We start from the raw sequence: 19,974 nt of genomic DNA, 5'->3' as shown, positions 1-19,974 counted from the left end.
ATCAGATAACCAATCCTCTTTGCCCAGAAGGCTACTTGGAGCCAAGCTCTAAGGTAGCCCTGAGCTATGTTTCAGGACTAATGTTACTAAACTTGCCCACTCACCTATGTTGTTGTCAAGGGGGAGACCAAGAGAGTCAGGGGAAAACTCCTCTCTGGTACAGCAGAACTCCCTGGGGGATGGTGGTGGGAGATAATTGAGATAATGTACAGAAAGTTCTTAGAGAACATTCAGGTGCTCTCTCTCTGTCTTTGTCTCTGTGTCTCTGCCTCTTTCTGTGTGTCTCTCTGTCTCTATCTCTCTGTCTCTGTCTCTCTCTGTCTCTGTCTCTGTCTCTTTTTCTCTCTCTCTCTCTGCGTCTCCTTTGCATTCTCTGTCTCTCTCCCCTTACCCCACCCCCAGCATCAAGTGCATCATGGTTTTCCCCAAATAGCTATGTCTGTGATTCTGTCTTGTTTTATATATTCTTGGGGTCAGTTTCACATCATGACCAGTATGACAAACTACTAGAGGCCTAATCATGGCAAATGGCAAAGGAATTGGAAAGTCATGAGTGCCAGGTAATGCCTTTGAACACTGCTTCTATTCTCTTAGGAAAATATGTGCCAATTGTAAGATCTTGGTATTCAGAGTTCACAAAACCCTGATATATTGTTCTTTGAGCATCTGTGCAACAGTTTCCTCAAAAGAAACCTGAGAGGAAGATGGTACAAGTAATATTATCTCCATTCTACAGATAAGGAAACTGAGGTTCACATAGTTTTGATGATTTGACCAAGGTTAGGCAGATAAGAAGTGTTAGAGTGAGGAAATACCTTTTAGATATTTTAATAAAAGATTTATCATCAATTTTATAAGATTGTATTTAATGTGAAGTTCTTCTCAAAATAACAAATCCCCCTCTAAAGAAGGAAAAGATGACCCCTACATCGAAGAATTTTCTCTATGAGTTTACCCATTCACAGGAGTAAAGTACTCCTATTTGCATAGGGGTTCAAAAACTAGTGGATTTGATGCCAGTCACACTTGCTCATGAATGGCAATAATCTAGAACAAAGAAAAAGATGTGTAGGGTGAAACACTGTCAGTGAGGTCCCCACTTCTCCTCTTTGTTCTTGCCATCCCCCCTTCCCACCATTGATTTGCTTTGTTGAAGCAGAGGATCTTAGGAGCAAAGCAGGTTTAGTAGCTCTACTTCTATATGGCTTCTATGACTGTTTCTTTGAATGAGGGAACCATTACATTGGCTTGAAGGTTACAAGATCCTCATAAGGAGTTAAAAGACTATAAAAATTATAAGAAATCTTTAACTTCAAATCAAAGAGAAACTAGAGACTAAAATGATAGTACTACTATGGGAGGAAGGAAACTGAAAAGACACATTATTTTGATGGGTATCTCTTTGGGAGGCTGACGTCTTTGTGTTCAAAAAGAACTTTTTCTCTACAGACTAGGACTTTGGGAGTCCATAAATTTTCCTCTCCCCATGGAAAAAAAAGCACTTTTGCCTGGTCCATTGACTACATCGTACCTTTCTAAAAGAGTTTTGGCCTCTGTACTCTAATCTAAAAGAAAAAAGAAATGGCCTTTTCTTCCTTTTATGGGGAGGACTCCAGACCAGTAAAAGACAGCAGAGAGATAAGGGAAACATTTCATGTAGGATATTCCATATTTCATTTTCCAGTAAGCACTAGTAAAGATGCCATACCTAATGGAGAACAACAGTTTTGGAACAACAAGTAAATATAGGCCCAGTGGAGAGCAATGCCTGTAAGGGAACAGGGGCAACATAAAGGCAGGTTACCATTACCAAAAGTCTTAGCAATCCCTGCAGCTGTGGTGGTATGTGGAACCTTAACTACCAAGCCAATAACTCTTAAGATCTTCCCTTCCCCAAAAAACTAGGTAAAATGTCCAGTGATTTTTCATATCTCATTATTCATCCTGGTGTTTTGTAGGGCAAAATTAAAGAAGAAGAGATCCCTGAAGCTGTGGAGAAACCCTCTGTTGTATATTTATCCTTGCCTTCCTCCCAAATAGAGACAAGTGCCATAATGCCCTTAGAAAACCTGCAACTGGGAATCACCTAGGTTAAAAAACCCTTCCTTCTGACATTTTCTCATATCAGAAGATTATTATCATCTTTCATTTAAATGATATTAAATGGCACAGCTTGTTACACAATGCCATATCCCTATGCCATTTTCTCTCTGATATTTTCACTTCGAAAGAGAAGGTAAGGACTTTGAAGTTATGTGAATCATGTCCATTTTCTCAATACTTTAGTTTTATATTCTCATTTCTGGAGACCACAATAAAGTCAATGAATTGTCAAGAAAATGGTAATCTAGATCTTTACAATGTCCCCATTCTTTAACACTTTCTCCAAGTCCCCACCTGTCCTAGCTTTTTTTCACTGTGAATTTGATTGTACTGCTGCCTCCAGTGGGCTGCTAGGTGTCACCATAGTGCGCAGAGTATGAAGCCTGGAGTCAGCAAGACTCATCTTCCTGAGTTTAAATCTGACCTCAGGCACTTCCTAATGGTGTGACCCAAGGCTAATCACTTAACCCTGTTTGTCTCAGTTTCCTCATCTGTTAAATGAGCTGGAGAAGAAAATGGCAAACCACTTCTAGATCTTTGCCGAGACACTCCAAAACAGAGTCATGAAGACATTATTGAAACAAGTGAACAACAACAAAAGTGGCTTCCATCAGTCCATCATGGAGATTTCACAAAAGAATCAGACAGAACAATAAACAGAGCAATATGTCAAGTAGTAGGTCTTGAATTACTAGTGTGTTTAGTTCATAGAAGGGAAAACGTGGAACATGACTTGAGACATTTAAGAGAAGGCACAAGGAAGACTGAAGAAAAGAGGTCAGAGCAAACAAAGCATATTTTCTAAGTTTTCAATTTTTCTTTTTTTTGGGGGGGGTAGGGGTGCTTGGAGAATGGCCCCATAAAAGAAGAGAAGTAATTTAAAAAAAGCTTGTGAGAACAATTGAATGTGTCTTTACTGAATTTTACTTGGCCTCCAACTATAAATGGATAGACAAATCAGGACCAAAATCTCCAACACAATCAGGTAATTTGAAACAGTACATAAATTCATCCAGTCCATTCAAAATGACCACAAATCTTTCAAATCATTTATTTCAAGGTAAATTTATGAACATCTTGTAGAGGACTCAGTTTCTTATCTATCTATCTATCTATCTATCTATCTATCTATCTATCTATCTATCTATCTATCTGTCTGTCTGTCTGTCTGTCTGTCTGTCTGCCTATCTATCTATCTAATTATTCATCTATCTAGAAAAGATAAAAAACAGATTTGAAATATATATTTCCAAAATATTACCTATCTATAAGATAAACAAACATTTTAAAAAGGGGGAGGGTGGGAGGATATTCCTTAAAAAATGCAAGGAACGTAAGTGAGAAGAAGTATCTATATAACCCCTGTCCCAAGGCTCATTGACTTGGAATTCTCTCTTTTTTGGTGAAGATGAAGGCCCTGCCTGAAGTAAGGAGTTGGGTTGAGGTAATAAGAGACTAGAGAGTTCCAACCTTCAGAGCTCACCAAAGAAGAGTCTTCTTCCAGCAAGTATCTAATCAGCTTCCAGCTTTGAGGAAAAAAAAGAAGAGGTCAACCTCACTTCAGATTGCTGAAAGAAAACACCCTGGGAAGACATGGAAGGAGCAGGGAGTTTCCATTATATTTGTGTATCCCACTTGCTAGTCTTGAACCTTTGGAAGGTTTCTCCTAGGGTGAGTTCCAGGACCTTTTCTACTGGTTGAACTGAATTACTTTGCTCCCAATGGAAGAGCTCTCTCCTTTTGTATTTTGTGGTATATGTTCTCCTATGCATATATTTTCTAATTTCTGTTTTGCTATTATTTGGATAAGTGAGTTTCTTTGCTATCACTATGTGTTTTCATTTGTGGGATTGGTATTTGGTGGGAAAGGGGTTAAGCTTTGGACATAGATCTTGGGGTCCCCTTCCCCCCAAGATGACAGTGATCAAAAGTTACATGGAATGGGACCATCTCCCCTAGATGAATGATATTTAAGGGAGCAGATAGATATCCTTCTAGCCCACTACTCATCCCTGAGGAGAGCAAAATGACTTCTGATCCCAATATTGTGATTCCCCTCCTAGAAGGAATGATAATTTCTCTTAAAGATTGGGGGGAGTGGGAGAAGAGGCTAGAAATGTCTATTGTACCCACTTTTGAACCACATACAAGAATAGACCCTGCAACAGTTGGGCCTTCCTATATATGGTGCCCCCACTTCCTCATACTGCTATGTATTGAAAAGTCCAGCCATATGTAGGTTGTCAAAGAATAGTTACAAGTAAAAGAGAAAAATATGCTTTTATCTTCAAATAGAAGAAAACAGCAATTGCTATTTGCACAAACATAAGATAATAATTTTTGAAAATTAAATTCCTTCTTAATAAGATAATACTCTTTCAACTTGTCAGTAAATTAAATAATCTCTCTTCATAATTGATGATGACTAGAGTTTGGGTAAAATGGCCACTGGAAAATATTTATAATGAAATGCTTCTTGCCACTATCCATACAAGAAAACACAAATGGTCTCCTGATTGTTATTTTACAGCAGAATATTTTTTTTCTACTTTGAACACCTGAATAAAATAATTGCATTCCAAATGCAGGGAGAAAAAAAGAGGGAGATTAATATTTTCCTTTCCTATCATTTTTCCTCTAAGTCATCAATGGTTTTCTAAATGATATGATCGTTCCCTTTTGTGATGCATATTGTAACTCATGCATACTGGCTCATCCTATGTAACTCCCATTTATGTCTTCTTGGAAATTCACACAGGGGATAAGCCCAACATAGTGAGTTTTCTTTTATTTAAATTTAGAGAAATTTAATATTTCTGATGGAATTTTACTTGTTTTCTTATAGAAAACTCCTTTGCCCAAATGCCAAAACCAAACCAAACCAAAAGACAAATGATTCAGCTTTTCCTCGAGTCTATAACATGTCATAAACTTAAGAAATTTTATATCAAATATTGCTTAAAATTCCATCCTCATGTTATTGAAAGATATTTGCTGAACATCCCCTGTCAATCAAATATCTTGCCAACACAGATGTGATTTGTGGTGAAGAAAAGAACAATGACAAACATATCCTCACAGAAACACAGTCTTGGTAAGAATTTAGACATGACTAATGAGTGAACTAGCTAGCCTCTGGCGTGTAACAGTCCGATAATTGAGTCTCTGAAAGGTAATGAATGTGAAATGACTCCAGAAGAGGGATGTTAGGGGGAAAAGGAAAGAAAAGAAAACAAGAAACTCTCTATAATTTAGTTCTCCAATATTCCAGAAATGGTGTAGACCTGGTTAAGTGGTAGAAGAAGGTCAGAAGGTTGAATCAAATGAGATGGGCATTGAAAATACAAGGTTTTCAACAAGAGGGAAAAAAAGAAAAGAAACGTATATCATTAGGGAAAGGGAGGGGGAAAATATGAATGATTAATGAGATTTTTTTTTCGAAGGACCTCTTTCTCTTTAATTTTTAAATCACCGTGGATTTTGAAAACATCCTACTCATATTAATTGTAAGTCTACCTGGTATTTTGAGTGCATCAGCATTCCCAAAAGTGTCTTTTCTTTGAAACTCATGTCATGCTTGGAAAAGAATCAGAGAATCAGTGGACTCTAAGTCTAGCAAAGTCAAGTATAGTTTGAAACTATGACCTTGTAAAATAATAAATTCAGTAAATCAACACGTCTAACTTCATATGTGTTCAGTCTCACTCTCTCTCTTTCTCTCTCTCTGTCTGTCTCTCTTTCCTTCCCTTTCCCTCCTCTCCCCTTCTCTTCAGACCGCTTCTCAACTAAGACCATACTCAAATGACTAAATTCCATCATTTTGCTGTTATAACTATTTATATGAAAATTTGCTTAATGTTAAATTCAAACAAACAAAACTTATGGTACCATGGTCAAAATAGAGCCATATCTATTTGGTGCTTTTCATTTAACTTCAGTCTTTATTTTGTGGCACAGTGACCTGCCTGGAGGCATGCACCTATCCCAGCAAGTATCCTGAGAGAACTGCTTATCTGTAGGGAATGGTTCCTCACAGCAGTGCCTCGTGTAAAGGTAATAGACCATATCACAAAAATACATATTTGTAGACTTTGAAAATTGACAGATATGCAAATTTTTGCAGTATTTAGATAGAAAGTTTTAAAAATGAGTATTTTGACCCAGGCCATCTGGGTAAATGTTGTAAAAGTGTACATAGATCATTTTTAAAATGCATATTTTGCATTTGTGATGATAGATAGAAACATTTCCAGCAGGAAAAGTCTTCACAAGTACACAGTCTGCTTCCCTTAAGCATTAGCAGCCTAATTTGCATTTAAGTTGCTTATGTGTAGTCTTGAGTATGAGCTCCTAAAACCTACAAAACATTGATGGATTGAAATTGGAAATAGCTTGAAAGAGATCACTGAGATCCGCCATTCTCTTGCTATGTGGTTCTTCCAAATATTTGAGCTCATGCCTGTCTCTCTCTAGCTCTGATGAAAAGAAGCAATGACTTCCAGATAATACACTATCCCCTCAATGGCAAAGGTAGAGGATGTGCTCCTCAAGAAATGATTACTTTTCCTTCAAATTAATCAAAGACAAAGCCATAATGAAAGTGAGTTGACTAGAGCTTTGGCAAAGGGTGCTTAATGTAGAGGGAGCTGAAAACACTTGTAGTCTTCCATCATGGTAGAAAACAATAGCTCTTAGCCCTTAACAAAAATAATTACTTAAAATAGGAAGTTACCAAATGAATGATTAGAATGAGCTCCTACCCATCCTGCTAACCTTCCCAGCAATGACTCTGTGCTTCTGACTGACGTCTTTGTCTTTCTCCTGTACAGCGGTATCCTCCCCAAATAAGGATGTAAGTGGAAATTTTACCCAAGACAACAAATGTTCCTAGTCTGAGTGCTTACTAAAACCAACTTCTGAAAGTTAAGGCATTAAAAAAGCATCAGCAACACTTTGTCTTCTGTGTCCTGCTCTGGCCAGAGTTTAGTTTCCATTTTTAAGGCTGTCACTTGTGAATTCCACAGACTCCTGCAAAAACGCAAAAGCCCTAGAATGAACATTCATCCTACAGTATTGTTAATAGCTGTTTCAAAGCAACTCCTTCCATCACTTTTAAACAAAACTGTCACTTTGCGAAATTAGATTATTAATTTCCACAAGGCATGAATCTCAACCTTTGTGGTATCTCCCCCCCTACTATAATCACTAAGAAAAAGCTCATGAATACTTAATGACAAAGCAGACATTTGCATCATATAAATACCTTCCACCTCCTCCTCTGTATGCACTGGCTGTACTACCATCTGGCAAAGGATCCAGTTGACTGACACTGAAGCAATAAATTAATACAGTAAAAGATGCTACCAACAGTTTTAAGCCAATTAAAATGCTCTCTGCATGTTAACACGCTATGTCATGCTCCTGCCAAACAACCAAGCACCAAAGCATAATGAACCATCCATAGTTGAAGGAAAGTTTGTTGGAATAGTGGGTGGAGTTCCTTGTAGGCTCCCATTGGGTAGCAAAGTCTGACCACTGAGAGAAGTCTGGTGTGGTAGAGAGTTCAATTGGGAATCTCAGGACTGTACCTCGGATCCCAGCTCTGTCATTGTACACTGTTGTTCAGTTGTTTTTCAGCCATGTCTGACGGGACTCCATTTGGAGTTTTCTTGGCAAAGACACTGGAGTGGTTTGCCATTTCCTTCCCCAGCTCATTTTATAGGTGAGAAAACTGAGGCAAACAGGGTTAAGTGATTTGCCCAGGATCAGACAGCTAGAAAATATCTGAGGTCAGATTTAAACTGAGGAAAATGAGTCTTCCTGACTCCAGTCCTAACACACTATCCACTGAGCCACTTAGCTATCTTTGTCATTGTATACTCGGGTGATACTGAGCAAGTCATTTACTTGCTCTAGACTTCACTTTCCTCAACTATAAAATGAAGCTAATGATCAGGATAACTTGTAAGATTCCTTCTAGCTTTAGATATATCATTTTAAGATCAAGAGTCTGCAGGAAACTAGCATACCTATCACCAGAGAACAGAATAAGTCATTCTTCTTAACTACTGTGTTAATATAAAGATCTTACAATGTAGATCTCCTATCCTAGACTCAAGTTGTAACCTCACGTCCCTGAGACACCCACAATTAGTCTCTGCCTGGGGAGAATTTTCTTCTGATTTTCAAACTGTCCAAAAGTTTATCTATGCCAAAAAAGGAAAATAAAACAGGATTTTTCTCTTAAGGAAATAGAAAGACTTTGAATGTACTTTATCTATCTGTTTATGTATCTATATTTTATATTGTTTAAAAAGTTATCTTTCAGTCATGTTCAATTCTTTGTGATCCCATTTGGGGTTTACTTGGCAAAGATACTGGAATTCTTTGTCATTTCCTTCTCTAGCTCATTTTCCAGATGAGGAAATGGAGACTAAGAGAGTGAAATGACTTGCTCAGGGTCACATAACTAATAAGTATTTGAGGTCTCATTTGAATTCAGGTTTTCCTGACTTCAGGCCCAGCATTCTATCCACTACATGACAGAGCTGCCCCATTATATTATAAAGCAACCTTCCAAGAAAAGTAATTGATTTAAGCAATTTTAAAAAATGTTTTCTGAGTGGATCATTCTTTTGAGAATACACGTTTATAGAATCTACAGATTTATTCTTGTTTGTGACATGTACTAGCTTGCTGATACTCACCATGTGCCTGTCCATTTTAAGGAGAACCATAGCTTCAATTTTTCAGCATCTGTGCTGTTTTAAGACTGACAACCATATTGTACCAGCTGGGAAATATTGGTATTAAAAAAGATGAGCTTTTGTTTTAGCGAGGAACTTGAGACCATGAATAGAACTTGGCAGTTTTGTAAAGAATGCTATATAGTTATAGGTATACCATGGCAGTAGATATATATATATATATATATATATGTATGTATGTATATCTGTATATATAGATATATATCAATATACATACACATAGATAGATACGTGTATATAGATAGAGATGTCGATATGTATCAATGTGTCAATATGAATATCTGTGTGTACATACATACAAAAATATAGGTCAGTCACATAGGAAAAACAAGGGATGATTCAATAAAAAGCCTGTACATTTAACAAGTCAATGAAAGAGTTTCATTTCCTTATGTCTTAGTATACAATAAAAGTGTTAACCTCAGAGATTCAAAATTTTGGGCATTGACTTTTGTGGGTACAATGAGTTCCACAGGAAAATAAAAGGAGTTCAAGGATTTTTTTTCCTTTACATCAAAATTGACTAACATGTGACTTTGACTTGAATAATTGAATTGAAGAAACTTATATGTCATTCACTTTAATGTTACCCTTGAAATGAAGCTGCTGAACTACAAAACAAAAAAAAAAAATCATTAAGATTTCCTTTCCCCTTTCTTAATTACAACAAAAGTGATTTCCAGCATAAAGAGCCTCCTTTCTTCTGTATTTTCTTGCTTTGGGATTATATATGGTCATTTTAAGTCATTGTGGAAATCCACTTATGGTCTATAAATATCAATGTGTTGACCTTCCATGTGCTGAAACTTTTTAGATGATATGATTTGAAAATAAAATTTGAAGTTATTATGATCAACCAACTCCTAAAACTACTTTCCCTCTCTAATTAGTCTCTAGAGATGAGATGATGTATTTTGATACTGTGCTTTCCTTGGTAGCTGTATTTATTTACCTTTCTCGTGCTTCTGTTATCTGCTTACTTACAAACTGAATAATCTACTTATGTTGTTTTCTAATGTTTCAAATACATCTTTTATTTAATATCCACTTTTTGAGGGGAATGGTTGAACAACGTATTGTATATGATTATGATGAATATTATTATACTATAAGAAATGATAAGCAGGATGGTCTCAGAGAAACCTGGGAAGGTTTATATCAACTGATGCAAAATCATGTGAGAAGAATGAGGATACTGTTGTCCACAGTAACAGCAATGTTGTCATGATAGTCAATTGTGAAATAGCTACTCTGATTAAGACAATGATACAAGACAATTACAAAGGATCCATGATGGAAATAAATGAGTGTAATTTTTTTAAAATGTATTTGGGAACAAATTTATTTAACAAAATAAATAAAAAATGTATTTTAATAAAGAGAAGAGAGTGAAAGGAGAGAAAATGGAGCCACCTATTGCAGAAAGTCTTTTTGAGAAGTTTTTCTACCAAGGACAGAAAAGATATAGACAGGCCTACACAACTTGCAGCCTGAGAAATGCCAAAGCATTTCCTCAAATACAAACAATGTTTTCTTCTATATTTTTCAAGGGTACTGAAAAATCCTTTGGTGTATCATAAGTGGCCTGAGGGCCATAAGCAGCCTGTAGGTTGAAATTTGTGCAGGTCTAATATAGGATAATACTTATCTAATGATCAATTGAGGGATTTTGCAAGATGGTGAATACATGGGCATGATGGTAGGCAGAAGGGAAGAGCTGGGAGGCAAGAAGAGACTAAAAACTAAAGTGATAACTTGGAAATTGCATAGGAAACATTCTGTTGGAGGAGAGAGGATATAATGAGATCGCTTTAGCAGGGAGATGGGTTAGTCTTGGTAAGGATTAAGGTCTCATCATATGATACAAGGGTAGAATGTATACGAATGATAAGAGATGAAGAAGGGAGAAGGAGCTCATGGCGAATGGCTTTATTTTTTTCTGTATACGAGTCAAGGTTCTTGACTGAGTGAGTTGGAGCCCCTAGAATCACGAGAGGTTTGAGGAAGAATAAAAAGATTTGGGAAAACCTCTGTGAAACTAGGATAGTGATTTGGTATGAATGATTACTTAGCATCACTAAGGGCCCAGTTGAGGTAGTGTACTGCAGATATGTAGTGAATACCATGATTTTCTCCAGTTTTGTTCAGCAGCACTTGTGTAGGAGTGAAGGCAATGAATGGTGAGAATGATTCAAAGTTAAGGGTTGGAAGGGATTAATCAGCAAAGTCATAAGGGGCTAAGAACTCAAGAGAAGAAGACAGTCCAGATTAAGTTGATTCACCAAGAAGCTGAGATAGGGAAAAGAGGAGAGAGTAGCTAGTGCAAGGGAGATGGCGTGAGAGAATGGAGGGCTCATAGTGCTGATTGAAGAGTAGGGTTTCATAAGACAAGGCAAAGAAAGGTGAAAAATCAGTTGATTGTGGTCTGATAAGGGAATTTGGGAATTATTAAACATGGAGGTGGTATTTTTGCACAATCAAGTATATGAACATTTTTCTGTGTAGCTAAGATAGGGTAGAGGAGTAGCCCATGGGACATGAATAGGTGAGGAACTAATTGGTTAAAGCGTTTGAGGGGGAGTCAGTTTCTATGTTGAAGTTCCCTAATATGAGGGCAACAATTAGGGAGGAAAGGAAAAATTGGGTTCCATATACCAAATTCATTGACGTAAGAAAGGTAGTAATCTGGGAGTTTGGGGATAGTAGTAACCAAGATTTCTATTGGCTGGTAGATATGCATAGCATATAAACCTCAAAGGAACAGATATAATTTGATTGACATCTATAATTACAGAATCATAAATGGTGATCTCCAGTAATAGAATCTTAGCAGTAGAAGGCACCTCTGAGGTCACTTTAACTCACACCTGAACTAGATTTCTCCTTTACAACTTCCTTAAGAAATAATCATACAGCCTCCATTTAAATATCTGATGATGAAAAGTCATTATCTGTCAAGACAATTCACTCCACATTTGATTATGTCTAACTGTAAGGAAGGATTTTTTTTCTAACCAAGCCAAAATCTCACTCTCTGTGACTTCGTTGCATCTAATCTTTTGTACCTTCTTTTGTACTTTCTGTGTACAAAGTATAACAGGTCTAATGCCTTTCTACAAAACTTCCCTTCAAATGTTTAAATAAACCTGTCATGATCACACTCTTCTTAACTCTCTACAATTTGGCTTCTGACCTCATTTTTCAAGTGAAATTTCATTCTCCAAGTATCCAATTATCTCTTAATTTTCAAATAAATAGTGACCTTTTCTCAATTCTCATTTATCCCTTTTGAACTTTCTATAGCTCCTGGCTCTATCAACCATCATCATTTCCTGGATGCTCTATTCTCTCCAGGTTTTCAGGATACTACTCTATTCTGGTATTTGTCTTACCTGTATGACCACCCATTTTTGGCTTCTTTTGCTGGATTGTAATCCACATAAGGTTTGCTCTCTATGAGGGTCCCGTGAAACTCTGTCCTGCATTCTCTTCTCTTCTTACTCTGTATTATGTTGCTTGGTGATCTCATCAGCATCCATGGATTCATTTATTATCTCTAGTAGATGATTCTCAGATTTATCCAGCCCTAATCTCTGTCCTGAACTCCAGTCTTATATGTCCAACTCTAATTAGGAAATAGGTTATCTCATAAACATCTTAAATCTGACAAGTCCAAAATGTACCTTATTGACTTCCCCTCCAAATGCTTCTCTCTTTCTAAATTTCAGATTTCTATAGAAGGCACCACTCTCCTCCAAGTCACCAAGGCTTGCAACCTAATGTCACTTTTAACTCCTCACTCTCTCATTTCTCTCACCTTATATCTAATTAATTGACCAGTCCTGCCAATTCTCCCTTAATGTCAATTCTCATACTTGCCTTTTATCTCCACTCACTGCCACCATTCTGGTACAGACCCTTATCACCACAGGTCAGGTGTATTGCAACAGACTTCTGTTTCATCACTCTGCATTGTTTGACTCCTTCCTATCTTCCACTCAGCTGTCAAATTAATCTTTTTAATGGGTCACTCTGATCATCTTACCTCTCATCCCCTACCTCACTTCAGTAAATTTCAGTGGTTCCCTATCACCTCTAGGATCAAATACAGGCCCTAATAATCTTCTCTTCTGCTATATTTTTATGCCTTACTCTCTATCACATACTGTGATCCAGGGAAATTGGCCTCCTCAGACAAGACAGTTCATCTTTCATCTCCATGAAGTTTCCCTGGTTGTATACAATGTCAATAATTCTCTTTCTTCTGTCTCCTCCTCAGCTATCTGGACTTCCTTCAGGTCCCAGGTAGTTTACCTTCTTCTGGAAGCCCATTTCATTGTAGGACATTTTAATTCTTCCATATAATAAACCAAAATCTGTCTTTGTTCTCCCTCTCTCTATATATTAAAATATGTGTGAATAGTATGTTTATTACATATGCCCAAACATATAAAACTTTCTTCTAATTCAAATACTTCCAATACCACAGAATGGTATTTTTAATTCTAATCTTTATTAATATCTTTTTCTATCACTTTCATTATTGAATTTATTACTCTTCCCTCCCCCATCCGATGAGCCATCTTTGGTAAGAAAGCTTTTAAAAGAAAAACAGTTCAACCAAACCATCCAACATATTAACCATGACCAATAGTATATGTGAAGAAGATAAAGGTACACCTTCTCAAATCTCATTAAGGACCAACATTGATCTCTATAACTACAGGGTGTTCAGTTTTGATATTTTTTCACACAAGATAAATCTAATACCTCTTCCACATGAGTTCCCTTTATGTAGTTTAAAACAGTCTTTTCATTCTCCTTAAGTCTTCATTTTTTTGGTTTAATAACTCCAATGTTTCATATGGCATGACTTTTAGCTACTGCTTCATTCTGGTTACCTTTCTGGACATTCTAAAGAATGTCTTCTCCATCACCTTGTTCCAGACCACTCTGCTCCCAAAACATGAGCTTATGAGTCTAGATGAGGTCTAAACAAGATGGTAAAGTAGTGTTAGAAATGTTCTCATCAGGCCATTATGATGCTACTAATGTTCCTAAGATCTTATTGGGCTGCTGACTTATACTGAACATATTGACAACTGATCTAAAAGCGAACTTCTGTTCCTTTCCTCAATTAAGGCAGTCAGACTATATTTAAGGTATTCTGTTCTGTTCTACTTATAAAGAGGCAAATTTTATGAAGAATGAGGAGAGGGCAACTAGTAGAATGAGGGGTCTTCAGTATATGTTATTCAAGTATCTTCTGAAAGAAGTGGTGAGAATTTACTTGGAGAAGAGGAGACTCTGGATAGGAGTGGGGAACAGACGTGGGGCATAATAGCTGTCTTCCAGTGTTTGAAGGGCTCTAGTTTCAAAATGAATTTAGACTTGCTCGTTTTGGCTCAAGAGTGCAAAGGTGGAGGCAGTAGGTAGCAGTAAGGAGGCAATTTAAGTTTGTGCATATGAGGGATTTGGGATGACTTATAAGGTAAGATATCCTCTACACTGGAGATATTCAAATAAAGGCTGAAGTCTACTTCTCAGGTATGTTGTAGAAAGTATTCCCTTTTGGGTGTGACTTGGAGTAGATGGATAACCGCATGAGTCCCCTTTTGGCTTGTAATTCTCTAAAGCTTTTCATACCTTTTAATTTGAATGGCTAGCTGCCTATTCATAGTCAGTCAGACAATAGATATTTACTAAGCACCTACCTTCCAGGCATCTTGCTAAGCCCTGGAAGGGCAAAAGAGAATCTGCTTTCAAGGAATTCAGTCTAATGGGGTAAGCAGCACACAAAGAGCAATGTACAGCCAAGACTTTGCCAGCATAAATTGGAAATAACCAAAATCGATTTGCACTACAAACAAAGGGGTTTAGAAAAGACTTCTTGTAGGAGGTAGAATTTTTGCTCAGATTTGAAGGTAGTCAGGAAAACCAGAATGAAGAAGAGGGAGAGAATTCCAGACAGGGGAATTGCTATTGATAATGGCTAGAGTACAAAGATGACATATTTTATATAAAGTACAGCACAGGGGTCAGTGTTCCTGGATAGCAAATTACTTGGTAGGCATAAGGTATAAGAAGAATGGAATGGTAGGGAATAAAGATTGGAAATATCATAAAGGACTTTGAACTCTAAATGGAAGCTATTTATTGATCCTGTATGAATAGAAAACTCCTGGATTTTATTGAGTGGGGGGAGACATGTCAGACATGTACTTTAGGAAGATCACTTTTATAGTGGGGTGGAAAGCAGACTGGAACAAAAAACATAGGAGAACTAGAGACTCATTGAATAGTCTAGGTATTAGGAGATACATCAGACCTACATCAGGTTAGGGCAGTGTGAATACAAGAGAAATAGTAAGAAGGTAAAATTGACAGGGCTTGACAACAGATTAAATTTGAAAGGGTGAAAGAGAGTGAGGAGTTGTGGTTGATATTGAGTTTGCAAACCTGAGTGAGGTGGTATCCTCTACTGTAATTTGAAATTAAGAAAGAGAAGTGGGTTTGGGGGAAAAGGATAATGAATTCAGTTTGGGATGTATTGAGTTTAAGATGTTGACAAGACATTCAGTTTGACATGTCCAAGAGTAGTAGTTGAATGTGAGATTGGAGGTCAAGAAAAAGTGATTTTGAGAATCTTTCAAAGTTGAGATGATAATTGAATTGTGGTTGGGAGTTAATCAGATGACCAAATGAAATAGTATAGAGAAAGAAGAGATGAATGCCTAGAGCAAAACTTTGAGGGTTATCCATTGTTAGTAGTTGTGATATGAATGAATATCTAGCAAAGTAGACTGAGGAGAAGTTAGGAAAGAGAAAAAACAGGATAGATAGTGTTCTAAAAATCTAGAGAGGAGAGTAACAAGGAAAAGAAGATGATCAATAGGGGCAAAGACTGCAGAGAGGTTCAGAAAGATGGGGACTGAGAAAAGGTCATTAAATTTGGTCCTCCTGAGAGTAACTGAGTGGCCTAATTAGTTAGGAGGTCTACCCCAAACATGTGAAGACACTCCTTGGCCAAATGGGTGGGTGAGATCAACTTGTTCCAAAAGGTCATTAGATTTGGCCCACTCATCTCCTCCTGAGAGTAACTGAGAAGCCTCGAACTGGTTGATTAGGCAGGAGAATGTCTACCCCAAGCATGTGAAGACATTGCTTGACAGAATGGGTGGATGACACCAACTTTTTTCAGTGGCTATGAAGGGGGCTGAAGGATGCCACTGTGAAGCACTTAGACCTTGGTCAGACATTGAAGGTGTCATGGTTATCCACTACATCCTGGGACATCACAAGCTGTCCTGATTTTTGTCTTGCCACTAGACTTCATTGTCTCTGGAAGAAAGAGTGAGGCTGATGATTTTGTGTCACTCTGCCTCACTTAACTCCAGTTCAAGTACAAGTCATGACATCACACCGTCTTGCCATCTTCACAAATGAAGTATGAACAATGACAACAATTATGTGCTATACCATGTGCTGGGGATTTACAAAGAAACAAAAACAAAACAGTCTCAAGTTTAAAATATACTGGGAAAACAACATACTTATAATTGTAGATAAGCAAGTATATACAGTACCAACTGGAAAAAAAAAAGAGAGAAAGAAGGCATTCAGATTTAAGGTAGAGAGTGGGGAGAGTGGAGGTTTTTTCTACAGAGGGTGGGACTCTAGCAGAAATATGACAGAAGCCAGGAGCAGTTAGGTAGTGCATGGATAGAATTCTGGGCCTGGATCAGGAAGATTCTTCTTCCTGAATTCAAATCTGACCTCAGATACTTACTAGTTATGTGACCCTAAGTAAGTCACTCAACCCTGCTTGCCTCAGTTCTCCTCATCTGTAAAATTAGTTGGAGAAGGAAATGGCAAACCACTCCAGTATCTTTGCCTAGATCAACCTAAATGGAGTCATGAAGAATACAATACAAAGGAAAAATAACTGAACAAGAACTGAAGGAAAGGGAAGGCAGAAGTCAGAGACAAGAAGGAAAAGGATTTGAGACATGAGTGACAGTCTGTGAAAATGTGGAATCTGGAGAGAGAGAGCCTAGGGTGAAGAACGGTCGGAAGGTCAGTGCCCACTGGATCTAAGAGTACCTGGGGGAGGTGGGAGATGTGGAAAGGTAGGAGGTGAGCAGGTTATAAAGGCCTTTTAAAAGCAAACAATTTATATTCTTCTAGTTTCAAAATATTTTAATCATTGCGTCAGTAGGAATTTATGGCATATGTTCTATATATGAGGTGTCTGTTGACTATATTGCTATCCATTTATACTGCAATAGTTATTAAAATATTAAACAAAAAAAACAAGTTCATTGACCTGACCTCAGGTTAAGAACTCGTATATTAGAGGTTTATGACTACCTCATTTCATTAAAATTTTGAACTTAAACTATTAGGGGACTGGACTGAGTTAGAACTAATCTCCTTTATCTCATGTCTTGGATCTTCAAGTGGCATTTTGATTGTTTCTGTACTTAGCGCCACTCTTGTATTTCTGGCCACCTGCTACCTCACTTTGCCTGGATGCTCTGGCAACATGTGGAGTTATATTTGCTTCTCACTGCAGCTGACATTGCACACAACTGTGAGCTATCCCCTCCCCAGCTTTCCAGTCATGCTCCTCCTGCCCCTGCACAGCCAGTCTATATCCACTTCTCTCTGTTGGTTTCTGAAGATCATGGAGGGCTGACCGGGACCTGATTTAACCCCTTGTGTTCTGGCATATCGCCTCACCTCACAACACTCTAGGTAGTCCTCCTAGTTTTTGACCCACAGCTTGTCCAGACTGCCCTGCTGGGTTACAGTCCAGCTTAAACTGACTTCCATGTTTGTGATCCCCCAGTATCATGCTGACTGTTGATACTGGCCTGCCTGGTACAGCTTTCTCAGATCCAGCTGCTCATCTAACACCTAGAGTAGCACTTGTTAACAGCCTGTTCTCTCTCTCTCTTTTTTTTTTTTTTTTTGTTTTTGCTCAAAGGCCTTTGCCTAGTCCTTTGTGTTTATCTTATCAGAATCTGCTTACTATTTTATCCCTTGGCTTATTTAAGGCAGATGTGCTTGGTTTCAATTTACTGACGTTATTTCTCCTTGTTAATTCAATTACTTGTCACCTACTTTCTGAGTCAAGCCTTGTTTTACTCTTACTGTCCTATTTACTTAAAAAATTCATTCATATCATTGTGAAGGAAATCTAGATTGGCAGATAGTCTGTGGTCCAAATATGTGAAATGAGATGTACATTTTCCCAGTTCACTCCACAGAGGTCCTGAAAACTAAGTTCCTACTCTTTTCCCAGATGGTTCTTTTAAATCTCAGAGACTGACTTATCCTAAATGTTGACAGCTGCTTACCTAAAATTAGTGCTCCTGGCAACCCAAAGTGGTGGGCTAAGATTTCATTCTCCAGAAAGAGTAAACCCCTTACTAAAGCTAGGTCATTAGAGTCATTACTGTAAGTAGGACAGTCGTTGAGCCCTTGTCCCTGAGCAGACTTTGGAAGGTTCTGAATTTAGAGAACCCTGAGAGTGCCATTGCCTTAGGCAGCTCTCTAAAACTAAAAATTATTGAAGACTTGCTAATCTTCATTCCCAGTAGGGCTGTATACACTAGTACTTAAGTACTCAGATGAAGGTCCTGGAGAAGCAAAAGGAAAACAACCATAACACAATACTCTTACTCTCAAGGAGTTTACATTCTACTGGTGGAATAAATCTGGGGAGAATTTCACAAATATCACTAACCTGGGGGCCATGATTATTATTTACTAATCAGTGCTTTGTTAGTAAAATAGTTATCTCTTCTTGAGACACATTTCAGATCATTGCTTTTTGGACCGCACAAGTGATTTCATTGATTTGGGAACTTGCCTCTGCCACTGCAGATGTGGAACTCTTCTGTCATTAATAAACTTACATAGAGTCCAACACAACTGAATAATGACTAAACAACAGCTCTCCATCTGCTATGCCACACTGTGTTCCACATTACTTAAATACTCAAACAGATCTGTGATGCCGCCTATTTAGGAGTTATTTCCAGTAATGCAGATAACCATGTCCCAAATGCTTAATGAGATCACTTCTCAATATACTAGAGATGGTAAATGTACAAGTAAATTTACAAGTAGAATATTGCTTAACCATCAAAGGAGATGCTTGTAAAGGGCTTTGTACAGTTTCTGGCACATAGTTGGTAGATTGTTCAGTTATTATCCTTCTTTCTTGAAGAGGACCAAAATGGCATCACTACGTTACAGTCAAGTTACAGTGTGTCCAACTATGGTTGATCAGACAAATACAAGCTCAAAATGCTCTACCACAGGTTGGGCATAAATAGTCCATTTAGGGTAGAGATATCTCTAAGTTTACATATTTCATGTTTCTTTTGAGCTAGTGTAATTCTGCTTTGCTCATGGAGCACAGTGCCTTCTTTTATGTGACATATCATACCAGGTGGTTATTTGCCAGCATCTCCCATGTTAATCTCCAAAATTCTTCAGAGAGACCTTGAAAATGCTCTTGTATCACTTCTTCTGACCACCATGTGTCTTCCTTGTGTTAGTTCTCCATAAAGTCTTTTAGCCATGTATACATTTGGAATTTCAAACAATGTAGCCAGGCCATTGAAGTTGAGTTATCTGCACTAAATTTGAATACTTGGTGCTGAGTTCAAGAACGAACCTCAGTATCTGATATCTTATCGTGCCAGGTGATGTTCAGAATCTTTCTAAAACAATTCAAGTGGAAGTGACTCAGTTTCTGGCATGACACTGGTATGCTATCCAGATTTCATAAACATAGAACAATGAGGTGGGCAAAAGTGGCTCTGTAGATCTTCAGTTTGGAAGGCAATCTAATTCCACAGCTCTCCCACACTTTCTTTCAGAGCCTCTCAAGCACTGAGCAAACGCTAACATTGAATGCATCAACCTCATTGCCAATGTATGCATCCCTGAAAAGTATATTACCAAGGTAAGAAGCTTATTCACAGGATCCAGAACATGTCCATTTGCTGTAACCAATGGTTCCACCTGTGGATGATGTGGTGCTGGATGGTGGAGAACATGTGTTTTTTTAGTGTTACTAAAGACTAAT

The 19,974-nt window shown here is 37.7% G+C and overlaps 1 long non-coding RNA gene across 5 annotated transcripts in view; it reads right to left on the bottom strand.

The window, feature by feature from the left end:
* LOC140510611 (uncharacterized) overlaps positions 1 to 13,859 on the bottom strand; it is a 65,507-nt gene extending 51,648 nt beyond the window's left edge. For 3 of the 5 annotated variants that reach the window (XR_011969304.1, XR_011969302.1, XR_011969306.1), the window contains exons 1-2: positions 13,641 to 13,840; positions 12,263 to 12,495 (exon numbers count right to left, since the gene is read on the bottom strand). This is a non-coding gene — a long non-coding RNA (uncharacterized lncRNA). Of the gene's footprint in view, positions 1 to 12,262; positions 12,496 to 13,640 lie in introns of all 5 variants that reach the window. The other 2 variants (XR_011969305.1, XR_011969303.1) reach the window with 2 other exon arrangements.
* Positions 13,860 to 19,974: the final 6,115 nt, after the last annotated feature.

Source organism: Notamacropus eugenii, chromosome 6 (genome assembly GCF_028372415.1).
Source record: "Notamacropus eugenii isolate mMacEug1 chromosome 6, mMacEug1.pri_v2, whole genome shotgun sequence".
Classification (NCBI taxonomy): Eukaryota; Metazoa; Chordata; class Mammalia; order Diprotodontia; family Macropodidae; genus Notamacropus; species Notamacropus eugenii.
The sequence above is the reverse complement of the archived record's forward strand: the minus strand, read 5'-3'. Positions and strand labels throughout refer to the sequence as shown.